Genomic DNA, 14,224 nt, shown 5'->3' on the forward strand with positions numbered 1-14,224 from the left:
AGCTATAGGATTGTACAGTGATATTGCTGCGTTAGAACCAGAGGCGTTTATGTTTTAACACGAACTATTTTAAAAAAATCTTAGGCAATTATTACTATTCGCCTAAACATATTATGTATCTAATCAGGCAGAGATGAACATATAAGCAAGTAAGCATATTTAAATATGTATGTAAGCTAATAAAATCACTTAACAAGGGAAAGAGGGGCAGGTATCTCTCTTGAAGAGCAACCACTCCTACAACTTTGAAATATATATGCCTGGCAGCTTTTGGCTGTGGTAAAGTTTCCATCATGTTATCATCTTAATGAGAAATCACTGGCAGCCAGAGAGTAGTTCTCAAGAGTTGAGCATCATAAAAGAACTCCAAAAGTGAAAGGCATCAGACTCCCAACTATATTTGACTTCTTCAGTAAATACTCTGACAACTGAGACTTTCCATAGGAGGCTGGAAGGAGGAGGCAATTTGCAAATAAGGTTTAGTAAAAATTCTTTAGTTACTAAATCACTTTTTCTTTTGTATTTATAAATAATCCTTTAATTATTCTACTTTTTTATATTTGCACATATTAATTAAGCAAAAGCTACAGCTCAGGATGTAAGTCTAATTTAATAAGCAAGTTTATTGGGTAGGAAAAAATTGTGCTGAAAAAACTAATTAAGGAAGATTCCGGATTTGGCATAATCAGTTGGGAAATAGCAAACAAAAGAATCTATAAAGGCAGAGTGCTTCAGTGCTTGTTGGAAAAATAAATTCTGAGCCAAATGAGGGGGTTACCAGCTTTAGTGCAAGGAGGTGGTTAGGGGAGTAAAATTTCAACATCTTAGATACAAAGAAGAAATAATGATTCCACAGGACAAGCACCTACTACTTTGAAGAGATTTTACTGACCACTCCTGCCCTTGGGGCATTTGCATCCAGAATAGCTTCTGACTAGAGCCATCCTTAACCAGACTCTGAGTTACTGGTACACCTGCTACTCCCTGTACTTTTCAGCCTTCCCAAATTCTCCAAGACTTTCCTGTTAGAAATGACAATGACTTAGAAGCCCACTCAAAGGCAGGTACACTTCCTACATTTAGCTTCCTGAATGTCATGCTATATGGTATAGATTATTAGTGGAATGTTTCTGAAAATAAACTGATAGTAAAAAATGTGTCTTATTAGCCTCACATACTAAAATTTTAAATCAAATTTTATGAATTGAAGAAAACTCACTATTGATATTTTGAGGACTGAAAAAAGAGGCAAATAGTATCTGTATAAATTTGATAAAGAGAGGTTGGGCTCCCTCAAATGGCAGGTAGCTTCTAATATGGCTCTCAATGACCCCTACATACTGGTATTAATGCTTGTGTACAGTCCTCGCCTCTCAAAGGTGGATGAAATTTAGTAACTTGCTTCTAACCAATAGAATATGGCAAAAGTGATGGGACGACACTGCCAAGAACAGGTTATAAATGACAATGATGGCACCCTTTCTATGACTATAGGGAAACCATATTGTGTTTTGTAGGTTTCCCTATGTTTAGGCTTGTGTGGCAAAGAAGAGAGGGAAAACTGTTTTCCAATAGCTAGGGAATCTTAAGGGTGTTAGATTAAGAGCCTTGTTAGTAAGCTGAAGAAATGATTATATCACCATAGAAATTTGAGATGATAGTATTCCTGGGTGACATCCTGAAAACTTATTGGAGGCCTGAGTCAAAAATAAGCAAACCCACATCTGATTCCTGACCCACACCTACTATGAGACAATAAATGTTCATTGCTTAAAGCTGCTATATTTTAGGGGTGATTGTTTATGCCATAATAAATAACACATATGCTTAACAACAAGGTTCTCATCTCAGTTGTTACAGTAATCAAAAGCCTTACCTTTATAGGCTTATTTTCTTGGGTCATATGCTATTTATTCATGTTGAGATTCAATAATGAAGACACAAGTCAGGTGCAAAGAAGGGAAGAATTCAAGAGTACCCCATTCCTTAACATTTACTTGGGTGGTTGTTCATTTGTAAAGGAGCCAATATTCACAACTGGAAAAAAGTGGGCGTGGCTCTCAGGTACCTGACATTTGATTGATTGGACATTGTCCCATTAAGCCATCTTCTCTTAGCACCACATCATCAAAGGCCCTCCAACTCTCCTTGTTGGTTTAATGAGTAAATATAACACACTTAGTTCACAGCCACCTTGTTATTAATAAGGCTGTGTTTGAAATAAGTAGAGGAAATGAGCAGAAAGAAAGTGGAGATGGAATCTTTATCCACAGATTTAGTGATAGTCAGATCATTTTCTTTGGTACTTTCCACATGTATATAGTACAGTCCTTTGAGCATTCATTCATAAGTCCACTCTTTTCATTCATAACTATGTTATGGATCTAATAACAAAAACAGAAAACATAAAAATAGCTGCTATCTATCCTAGGCATCATGCTACATGCTTTTAAAACATTAATTCCTCTAATGTTTACTACCCCTTTGAGTTCCACTTGATATTTAGAGATTCTGATTCAGTTGGTCTTAAGTAGGCCCAGGTAGCTGTATTTCCAACAATTTCCATAAATTATTATGATGCCCACATAATTCTGAGAACATAATATGGAACATACCCCTTAAAGGGTAGGTGTCACTTAATATTTATAGAAGAGACTACAGCACTAGTATACTGATTTAGAATTAGTGTGTTCAGTCACATAGCTGGATTATTTGTGATTGATTATGACTAATGAAATAAAATAAACAGACAGGTACAGTGGGAATTCAGGAAACCAGCACATTGCAGCCAACTAGAAACTATTCAATAAGAAGAAAAAATAAAAGAAAGGAAAAAACAATAGAAATTGAAGCATGTATGCTTAATAAATCACCTGCTGCTTTTCAGATGTTACATCTCTTCCCTGAGGAAAAAAGGTACATTTTTTTTTCTCCTTGATTTGTATACCTTGACTTTAGTCTAGGTCAATAGTTCAATTTATCTTTACAAATGTCTATTTAAAAACCAAAAGAAATAGCCTAGGCTACTCAGGTAACATTGAGATGAATAACTCAACATTATAGTCCAACAGGAAGAAGATAGAAAAAGTAGAAACTCATTACAGAAAGATGGCAGACTTAACAGAAGTTGGGAAGCACATAGCCTATCTAAAAGGAAAAAACAAAAGCAATGTTTTCATTTCCAAATTGTTTTAAAATCTCATATTTCACAGCATTGCAGCAAATTTTTTCTTCCTAATCTACCGTTTTGCCCCATCAACTTTCTACATACTCATTTTGGGTCAAGTGCTGGATGCTAAAAAAAAAAACCTCATATGTAAACTTCTGGAACTGATTCTCCATATAGACAAGTATAGGAGAAGTCAAGTTTAAAAAATGCACATGTTCTGTCAGGACCACAGCAAGACTGGAGGGTTATCAGGGACATTTAAATTTCTCTTTCAGATGACTGAGAGAGTGCAACCAGCTGCACTCCAATTGCATTGAAAATAGATACTTCGAAAATTCTCATCTAAATGAAAGTTTAAATTACCAAAAGCAGTCTGACCGGTTATCTTTGACTAAAGTGGTATACAATTTGCATATAAACTTCATTTCTTTGTCTAATTATGCTGAATAAAATGCATTCATTTTCTCCGTGATTATAGGCCAGCCCTGCCAAACACCTGTGACTGCCACAAATCCTAATTTGATATTTATTTACTTCAAAGCAATCTTATTATCTAAATGATTTGAGTCATCAAAGGCCTTAATTATTGATAGTCAATTCGATAGGGTTAGCTTCCGTGTCCTTGGGTGGGAGTTTCTGATTTGCTCTTTCCTTTTAAAGATCCACTTAGCTGTAAGAGGCCATATGATTCTGCTATTAAGGGTATTGGAAATCACATACTTATTTAATTGGAACTAGATTTAGATAGTACCAAAGAGCCAAGATTGACAGCTGCAATCTGCAGGCTTCCAGGTAATTTTTTTTTCTTTTAGTTCTTGTTTATTCTTAATTTCCAAATAGTTGTTGTAACTTTTATGTATTTCCCAATTTCCATGTCTTTGAAGTTTTAGAATCCCATGTTTTGCTGGAGATGATGGCATCCCATAGGCAATAAGGGGTATTCATTGGAAGAGGGGATTAAAGATGGCTGCCAATATTTTGAGGCCCCATTCTTTTTGAGCAACGAACTTGCATAATTGCTGGCATGCAAATGCACAGGTTCAATGTGAAGTTCCACCTTGAAAAAACACTTACAACTTACCAGTATGTTCCTGAGGATCAAGGTCACATAGATTGTGAGGATCAATGTGTCATCTTTCTCCAACCAACAATTCATTGGAATTGAGTGGTCACAGATTCTTTGGGTGGAGTTTCAAAAGCCTTGTTCAAGGGTTCTCAAAGTGTCATCTTGGAACCCTTGAGGGTCCTTGAGTCTCTTTCAGGGTTTTCATTTCTATACTAGTACTAAGTAATTGTCTGTCTTTTTTCATTTGCATTAAGAGTGTACAATGGAGTATTACAGAGGCCCCACTTGATATCACAGTTCCTACACTCTCAAAGCTCTCAAAGTCTCTAATGAGGAAAGATTTTAAATGCTGCAAGAACCAGGTTACAAAGTTCCTTTGCCTGAGGGAGCATGAAGGGAAAGACCCAGGTCACCTTGGTCATTCTGACCTATCACAGTAGGTCTCTGTTGGCTCGCTAATACCATAATGATCATAAATAAGCTTCATGAAAGCATTTACCTACTTTTCATAATTCTTCATAAAATCGTCAAACAATGTCCAATCAACAACCTGTACTATACTTAACAACCAATGTATTTATAACTACCTGCTTTCTGTAACTCCCTTATTTTCCTTTCTTTATCTATAAAACCAGAATCCTTAGATGCCATTTTGGAGCACATGTTCAGGGCAATTAGAATACGTGTTTTCTGGTGGTCATCTTCACTTTGCCACCACTGAACTTTTGTTCTACTTGGTGAGCCTCAACTTGATTTTCACATTGGTACCTCCAAATCTCAGAAGTAAATTTAATTGCCATTGTAATGGTGCTAAGGTGTGGAATGTATTAAGAGATGGTTAGATCAGGAGGCTCTGCCCTCATGAATTCATTAATTCTATTTTTTTGTGTGTGTGTGTGTGAGAGAGTGGTTTTGTTATCTCAGGAATGAGTTCCTGATAGGCTGAGTTCAATTCAATCTCTTCCCTCCATCTTTCTCATGCTCCTTTGCCTTTCAGGAGCACAAAGACACTCTCCAGGTGCCAGCACCACACTTTTGGACTTCCCAGACTTTAAAATTGTGAATCAAATAAACTTCTGTTGTTTCTAATTACCTAGTCTGTGGAGTTCCATTACAGTAACAGAAAAAGAAATAAGACCCTAAGACAGCAAGAGAGTGATTGCCTAGAACAATATGAACATCTAGCTTTTAAACCAGACTTGCAAAAATGTTGACAAAAACTACTCTTCACATGAACTACTTTTCTTATAGATATTATAGAAGCGTTTCATAAAACTCCATTATTATGTGATGGGTTTATTACTGTTTTAAATCACTTAGCAATAAATCTATTTATAATTAATTAATTAATTAACTTTTGCAGTGCTGGTGATCAACCCAGGGCCTCATAGATGCTAGATGTGACCTACACCCTCCAACACTCATTAAATATTTTAAAAATATCTTAGCTTTCTAATATGGCAAATATTAATAGAAGTACTTTATATAGGCCAAAGCATTCTGGGTGGTTAACATCTTCAAGATTCTAAAGAAATCTAGAGATAAGACTGGAGGACCCAATTTACATGAATGAATATACTATGCTTTTTTCTTAACACAGTCCTTTTTGGCACTTGTATATTCTCTGGCCAAATCCCTAGTAAAGGCTTTCTCTTTGCTCTTCTTTGCACAACATCTATAATAGCAATGATGTCTCTTTCAGAAAGCCCAGGGTCCAGTATTAGAAGTCTAGTTTAATAAAGATAATTATAATATAATAGATATGCTTGATTGCCATAGTAACACAGATGATTAATGTGACAAACTGGGAGAATCAGGCAAGCCTAGATGGACAATATCTGACTAATATTGTTGTACCAACTTTAAACTTCTGCTTCTTCCTTTCTCCTTATCGTCCCCTCTTTCCCACTTCCAAACCAGTATGCTTAGTGTAGGGTCCCCTGAAAAAGATTATTGATACTTCATGTATGTCTTCGTCCAGGAGGTTTGGGAAAGTACTTGGAGCATTCCTTCCTGAAAAGCAATCTTTCAATGAAGCAAAGGCATGGGCAGGGGTGCAGTGGAGTGGGTTAGGAGGGGAGCTTATAATCCTGTTGTAGATAAAGCATCATTGTCTTAGTGGCCACTAAATCAGCATAAGTGGCCTTGTGGTTTAACAATGTTGGAAAGGAAAGAGAAAGGGGAAAGGATTACAATGCTCTTGCAATTTGCAATGGCTGTCAAGCAGATGGGCTGTGGGTTCTACCTACAGCCATTGCCAGATCAATGAAAATGCTTTATTTATGCTCACTCTAAGCTATCACTTGTCAGGGGTGATCTCTTGTTGTGTGCTTCAGAACAGAGGTAACATGAACACAATGTGACACTCAATTAACCACAGGTGTCAATCAGGAGAAACCAAATGGATTCCACTTTGTCAGCATCCCGGTTCACTGTGTGGGTAGGAGATGAAGCTCTTTCATTACTGGCACTTCCTGAAGGCCTCCTGTTTCCAGGCATTACCCAGATCAATTCTGTAGGCCTGAACTAATGTTCCAGTACAGAAATCTAAAAGGTGAACCACGGGATTGCATTTATCTTCTCTGCTTGTTACATTGCTCAGGCTGCAATTCAGTCCTGGGAGAGAGAGGTTCACAAAATAACTTCTTTCTTTCTTCTCTTCTGCATCAAACTTAGATTTCTCACTCATTTAACTGAATGTAATGATGTCATTGATTGGGAAAAGGTAGTGCTTTTTTGTGCATCTAGAAGGGCTCTTGCCCCGCTGATCAGCTCCTTTTGTTCTGGTAAAGAATGGAATTTTGCTAAGTAGACTTAATTTGGAAACCAAGATGTTTTTAAACTTTTAAAAATATTTTTATTTTTGCCATGTCTTTAAATCCTTAGCATCTGGAAGGAAACCTAGCTATTATGCCTCGTCTCTATGTGTATTCAAAATAATTAATTAAATGAATTAATTAATAATCATAAATATTATATAAGCAGAAAAGCAAGATGATGGCTTTTATTTTTTATCTCCAGAAGCAGAATTTTTAATTTTATAATAATAATAATAAATAAAACCACTGTTAACCATATGTGGTGGCAAACATGTATAATCCATTACTTGGGAAGCTGAGGCAGGAGGATTTACAAGTTTGAAACCAGCCTGAGCAATTTAGCAAGACTTTCAAAGAATAAAAATTGGGGATGCAGCTCAGTGTTAGAGAGGCCCTGGATTCCATCCCCAATACCACATACACACAAAAATATCACTGGGCATTATGAGGACCAGAGTATATTCAACATCTTTATTCTATTTTATATAGGGATGTACATGTTCACTTTTTAAAGGTGCTTACTTTATATTTTGCACCTAATTTTGTAGTTAACTTCCTGAAATAAGACTAAAAGAGTTGGTATGTCTTTACATTTATATAATGATTATAATTCAAAAACATAAAAATTACTAGGCATTGAGGAAAAGATGAAAGTGTTACTTGTTTGTTTTTGTTTTGGTGATAAGGATTAAATCCAGTCCTTTTTATATTTTATTTTGAGACAGATTCTCACCAAGTAGCCTAGGTTGAAATAGAGATCACCCTGCCTTAGCCTAAGTAGCTTGGATAATGGGCTTTCATCAATGGGCTGGTTATAAATTTTATAATGATGAAGGACCAGCACCTTTAGGTAAGTTGGTTAAGAACAAACTGAAACACCACAGCATCTTGCAGCTGCAAAGTACTTCTGTTCATGTGGAAAAAGCAGGATTGCTTGAGTTTGAATGTTGACCCTGATACTTACTAGGTTGTGCTGACTTGTAAAAATTATTTAGACTCCATGTTTCCAATTTTATCTTTGTTGATGATACTCTACTTAGAGGGTGCTGTGACTAATTCATAAATTAATGTGTGTAAGACACTTAGGAGTGGGAGAATCTTTGTAGGTGAAGGAAAGTCTTTGTTCTTATTACAGTATTTTATCCTTTCTTCCAAGTGCACCTACGTTTCATTTAAGTTTTTTGTCCAATTTTATTTCTCAATATTTTTCAGAATATTGTGTCTTTATTTAGGATTGAATTGCATCTCTTTATAAATCCTCTCCATTGGTCTCAGCTCTATTTTTTCTTTTCAAATACTCAGTATAAATCTAGTTTCTTTTCTATAATAAGCTTCAGCTACTTGATTTAATGATCAGATAACCCCTTAGACTTTACTTGTGTGAGTTAATCAGAGACATATTTAACTTTGAACTCAGGATGTAAAACCAGTTTTATCAAGATTATGATCAAGATCAAGATCAGCCACTTCAAATATGCAATTGTGGGGAAGCTTCCTCTACTCAAACTTGTATAAGTCTCTGCTTTCCTACCCATGAAATGGGATAATCATATTATTGACTCATTGTGTTTTTGTTGAAAATTCAATGCATTCCTTCATGAAAAGTGTACATAATGCTTCTTTACACTGATATTAGGACATAGTGTATTCAACATCTTTATTCTATTTTACATAGGGATATACATGTTCACTTTTTAAAGGTGCTTACTTTATATTTTGCCCCTAATTTTGTAGTTAACTTCCTAAAATAAGACTGAAAGAGTTGATATGTCTTCACATTTATGTAATTATTATAATTCAAAATGATAAAAAAATACTATGCTTTGAGGAAAGAATGAAAATGTTACTTTTGTTTTTTGTTATTGGTTTTGTTTTGGGTACTGGGGATTGAATCCAGTGATGCTCTACCACTGAGGAATCAGACAAATCATAACTGAAGAACAGTCTACCAAATGCCAGACCAATACTTCTTAAAGCTGTCAAAGTCATCAAAATCATAGCAAGTCCAAGAAGCTTTCATAGCCATGGATACACAATATTTGGGTATCCTTGATGACATTTTTGAACAGAAAAATTAATATTAGGTAAAAACAAAAAAAGAATTATAATGTTTTAATATTGATTCATTAGTTCTGACAAATATATTAATATAGGATCTAAATGATAGGGCAGATCGTGAGAAGGTATAAAAACCATTTTTGTGTTATCTTTGTAAATTTTCTGTACATGTAAAATTTTCCTAAATAAAAAGTTGAAGATAATGTATGAAACAACACCTGAACATGGTAAATATTTAACATGTATTGGCTATAACAGGATGAAAAGTTTGGAAACAGAAATGTTTCTGATATTGGAGGATTTTTATTTTGTAATCTTTGCAAATGTTTTACCAGTTGAATATCCCTAATCCAAAGATCAACCCCTTAAATTCTCTAAAGTATAACACTCAAAAAGATTCAGGATTTTATATTTTCAAGATTTCCGATTTTTACATTAGGGCCTCCTAGCCTGTTATTATTTTTTTTTTTATTAGGCCTGTTCTTATGTAACCTGAATTCCTGTTTAGACATAGCAAGATTTAGAAGCCTGTATATGGGGACAGGGGAGAGACGCTTTGTGAACGGTGGCTTATACATCACCCTGTGCTCAGGATTCCAGGTCTTTGCATTGATATGTATCCAAAAAGTAATTTGTGATTGGTTTCTGAACTCCCCCAGGAAATGCCTCTATTTCATAAGCTTTTTTTCTGGGAGGTCACTTGACCATACTTGAAATAAATCAAAATCTAAAACTCAATTAAAATTAGGATGATGCAATTTTATATTAATAAAGTAACATACATTTTGGCTCAATGCTGTGTCTAAAATGAAGGAATGGAATTGACCTTAGAAGTATAGTTTAAAATGATCGACATTTGCTTTGCTATCGGCAGCCTGCTTTTGAATACCTGGTTGCATTTAATAAGAGCCAGTATTATACCCAATTAGCCTCATAAAACAGAGGTCTCCAGAGCGCTCCTAAGACACACATGCCAGTTGATGTTATTGCCCTTATATAATCTGAAGGTCTTCAATAAAATTGTTGTGCCTCCTAGCACCCAACAAGTTGGATCCAGACCTTCCCAACCCACAGAATGTAAGAAAATTCATGTCTCTGCCTTAGTTATACCAACCCCTAGCTTTTAATGGTGGGGAATGTCTCCCTGTACTTTCATTTTCAAACTGTTTAATTTTCAGCCAATAAAGGCAAACATCCTAGAGGCTGAACAGCTTTTTGAAAATAGAGATATTAGACAGCTAGTTCTTTTTAGTACTTGTGGTTTTTCTACATTTAATTTCTCTATACAAATATGGTAATGCTAATGACATCACAAAACAAATAGCACCATGATGCTTCTCCCTCTTTACATAACAGGAATCATGTGGTCTTGACAGTTTTCTCATAAATGCTGACAATGTAACATTTTTTCAGCCTCACTATAAAATGATGCTTGTGATTTCTCACCAGGTTGATTGTTTACCTCCAGGTGTTTTACTGTATTTTAATGCAATATATAAACCAGAACATAGCCATCCAGGGATGGTGGCTCAGTTGTGATACGGCAGGCAATTGTCTGAATTCCTCTCAATCCTTCTGTTATGTTAGTGTATCAACAATGATGATTTCCCCCCCCCAATGGGATGTCTCAAGGTTATGAATCACTGACTTCACATTAGCCACTGACATAGCTCAGCCACTCATTTGTGCAACCAACCTATATATCATAAATGTTTTTTTAAAAAAAACTGATGGAAATTTCCCAAGGGATTTGAGTCTATGGAAACTCATATAAAAGTACAGTCAGCCCTCCATACCAACAGTTTCTACATCTGCAGATAGAAGTAAATGCAAGTTAAATTTTTTTTTTTATTTCCAAACGTTTCCAAAAATGTTACTTCCCCCCCCGAAAAAAAAAAGCAAAACTTTAATTTGCCCAGTGCTGGCATGAATGAAGTGAAGTGTAGGCTTGCCTTGCTGTAGCCTCCTGATATTTCTCAGACCAGGAGTCTCCAGGACTCATGGATTGCCTCCTCTCTCATTTGTGTACTCTGTAGATCACCTACAATGTCTGTCAGCTGTACTGAGTATATTTGGGTTTTTATTCTTGTCATGATTCCTTAAATGTATAGTATAATTATTTTCATAGCATTTACATCATATTAGGTGTTATAAGTAATTGAAATATGCTTAAAAATAGTAAATAGGATGAAAAATATACTACATCATTTTATATAAGACTTGAGCATCATTGGATTTGGGTACTCATGGGTGTCCTGGAACCAATCCCCAGTGGATACTGAGTGACCAAGAACTGTACTTCGTATTATAAATAGTCCTATTTATTTTTGATAAACACTAAGTTATGGTGGCTCTTGTAAAAAAGTAAAAAGGTGAATAATTTTAGAAAGAGGAAAGATATATTTCCACTGACTTTCCAGATAGTGACTGAAAACAGAAAGTTATGCATTTCCAGAACATGTTATCTGCACATGACTTATATGTTCATTTTCTTTTACTTTTTTTTATTTTAATAAACTAATATAATCTTTATTAAAGTATAAGCCTCCTGACACTCTTGACAGTCCTTGCTATTGTCCTCATAGCACCTCTGCCACACTCATTCATTTCTCACAAATTTTCTATGTGTTGGGGACATAAAAGTGGACGTGGGACCATTGCTGCCCACAAGAAGTACATATTTCTAAAGGGAATACATTGTGAATACATTGATGCACTATAAAATTACTTTACTGACTTTTAAAAATCTCTCTGCAGGAGGTGACATTGCAGCTATGACTAAAATTTTGAGGAGTTAGCCAGACTGTGAACAGCAAGATGGAGAAGGCAGCACTCAGAGACAGGTGACTGTATGCATGCATCACTTTGTGGAGAACACACTCTTATGTATGTCTGCTGAATGCGGTTTTGAACTAAAAGCAAGGACAACAGACTTCCTGTTCTTCTGTTAAAAGATTGAACTGTAAGAATGGGTTTGAAAAGGCCAGGTTGATGATCTTAATGGCGAGTAATGGTATTGTAGGGGCACATCAACTCTGCATGAAAAACTGCCCATAGAAAGCACAAGACTATCTTTAAATTGAATCATGACTCTTCTCACCCAGATGTAACACTTTTATAGTCTCCAGGAGGAACCTTTTGCTCAAAAACATTACCTTTGAAATTTCAACATTAGAGATTTATGCATATGTTTTAAGAAGCTCGATTTTTTAAATGTCAGTACTACTTGAGGTTACGCAGAGCCATAATTCATCCGTGGCTTGGTGTGGAATCCTGTAATGCAGATGCTAGCTTTCTCTTTATGGCTTAATGATACTAATTATGATTGGGAAATGGGAACGTCCATGGGAGGATAAATGGAAAGGTCATCCTTCCTTTTTGCATTATCAAAGAATGGATCTGCAAAAAGCAAGCAGCTCAAGGGGCCATAGAAGGACATCCCATGCAGAGGGAGCTGTGCTGCATTATACCCATGAGCCCACCCCTCTTCAGTGGGTCCCCTAGTAAAGTGCCACTGATTCAGTTTTCTTTTAATTGTTTTCAAATATTATTATGCTTTCAAATTCTGAGTTCAATGTTTTTAGATAAATGACTTTCTTTCAATTGGAAGATTAACATTTTGTTCAGCTTTGCTTCTTGTTTTTCAGTACAAGTAGCTTATCTATGCTATCAGGATCCTGTTTGGCAATAGCTGTGCCTTTATAGACTATTAGTATTATTAGCAATGCTTTGTATAGTATAGGAAGGAAAGCAAGAAAGGATACACATTACTGCTATTTTCCTTGCTCATTTATGGGAGTTATAAGTAAGTTCTTATTCCATAAGCAGGGATTTGTGAGGATAGAAGGCCAGAGAGTAAAAAATGTGAAAAATTAATTAACAATCTTAATGGAAGGAATAATGCTTAGAAACTTAGAGAAGTCTGAGTTTGAACCTTGAAAACAGCATTAATTAAATTCTATGAAGCTCATTTATCCCATTAGTTAAACTTTAGTGAAACCTACTTTTTAGGATTGTTGGGAGGAATAAATAAATTAAAAAATGTGTCTATTACAGTAGCCTGTATATATCAGGTGATCAACTAATCACAGCTAATAGACTCATTATAATACATCCATTAAATATTTTTTATTTCTATAATAAAATACCTGAGGTTAGATAACTTTATAAAGGAAAGAGATTCATTTAGCTCACAATTCTGAAAGTTGAGGGCTTGGTGCTAGCATTAGCTGAGCCTGGTGTGGACCTCCTGGTGGTTGAGAATAGAAAGACAGAGCTTGGGTGAGGGGCCAGTAATAACTCACCATTTCAGGTACTAAGTAAGGTCCCGCACGAACTAAGATAGTCCCTTCTGAGAGCACATCTCCAATAACTGAGGTTCCTCGTACCTCTTAGCATTGCCACACCAGGGACCAACCTTCCAACACATGAGTCTTTTTGGAAACAACCACATCCAAAAGATAGCAAAGAAGATAGTAATGTAACTCAAAGTAGCATTTGAGACCAGATCAATTATAAGAAGAGAAAGACAAAGTGACAATACATGTGACAGAGAAGGCCTGTGAAATTAGTAGTGAACACATATGAACTCTCTATGGATCAGAAATGACATGTTTACATATTAATCTTTTCCCATGTATCCGTGAATTCACTTTTCACAATAATACAATGAAATAGTGAATTATAACCACTAATATTTTATATGTGAGGAAACAAAGTCATAGATTAATCTTATCAAGAATAAAAAAACAAACCAAAAATATCAAAACCAAAAACATAGTAATATGTAGCAGAACCAGTATTTGAAGGAAAGCAATTTGAATCCGTGGCGATCTCTTAAACATTGTATAGTCATAGCCACGTAATATTTTTTAAAAATTATTCTTCTTTTCTTTGGCACTGGAAATTGAACCCAGGGCTGCTGTACCACTGAGGTGCATTTCCAGTCCTTTAAATTTTTAAATTTTCAGACAGGGTCTCACTAAATTGCCAGGATGATCTTCAACTTGAGATTCTCCTGCCTCAGTCTCCTGAGTCTCTGGGATTAGAGGTATGCATTACTGTGCCTGGCATAACATTTTAAAGTATTTGCTCATGATAAAAAAAACTATA

The sequence above is a fragment of the Urocitellus parryii genome, chromosome 6 (assembly GCF_045843805.1).
Source record: "Urocitellus parryii isolate mUroPar1 chromosome 6, mUroPar1.hap1, whole genome shotgun sequence".
NCBI lineage: Eukaryota > Metazoa > Chordata > Mammalia > Rodentia > Sciuridae > Urocitellus > Urocitellus parryii.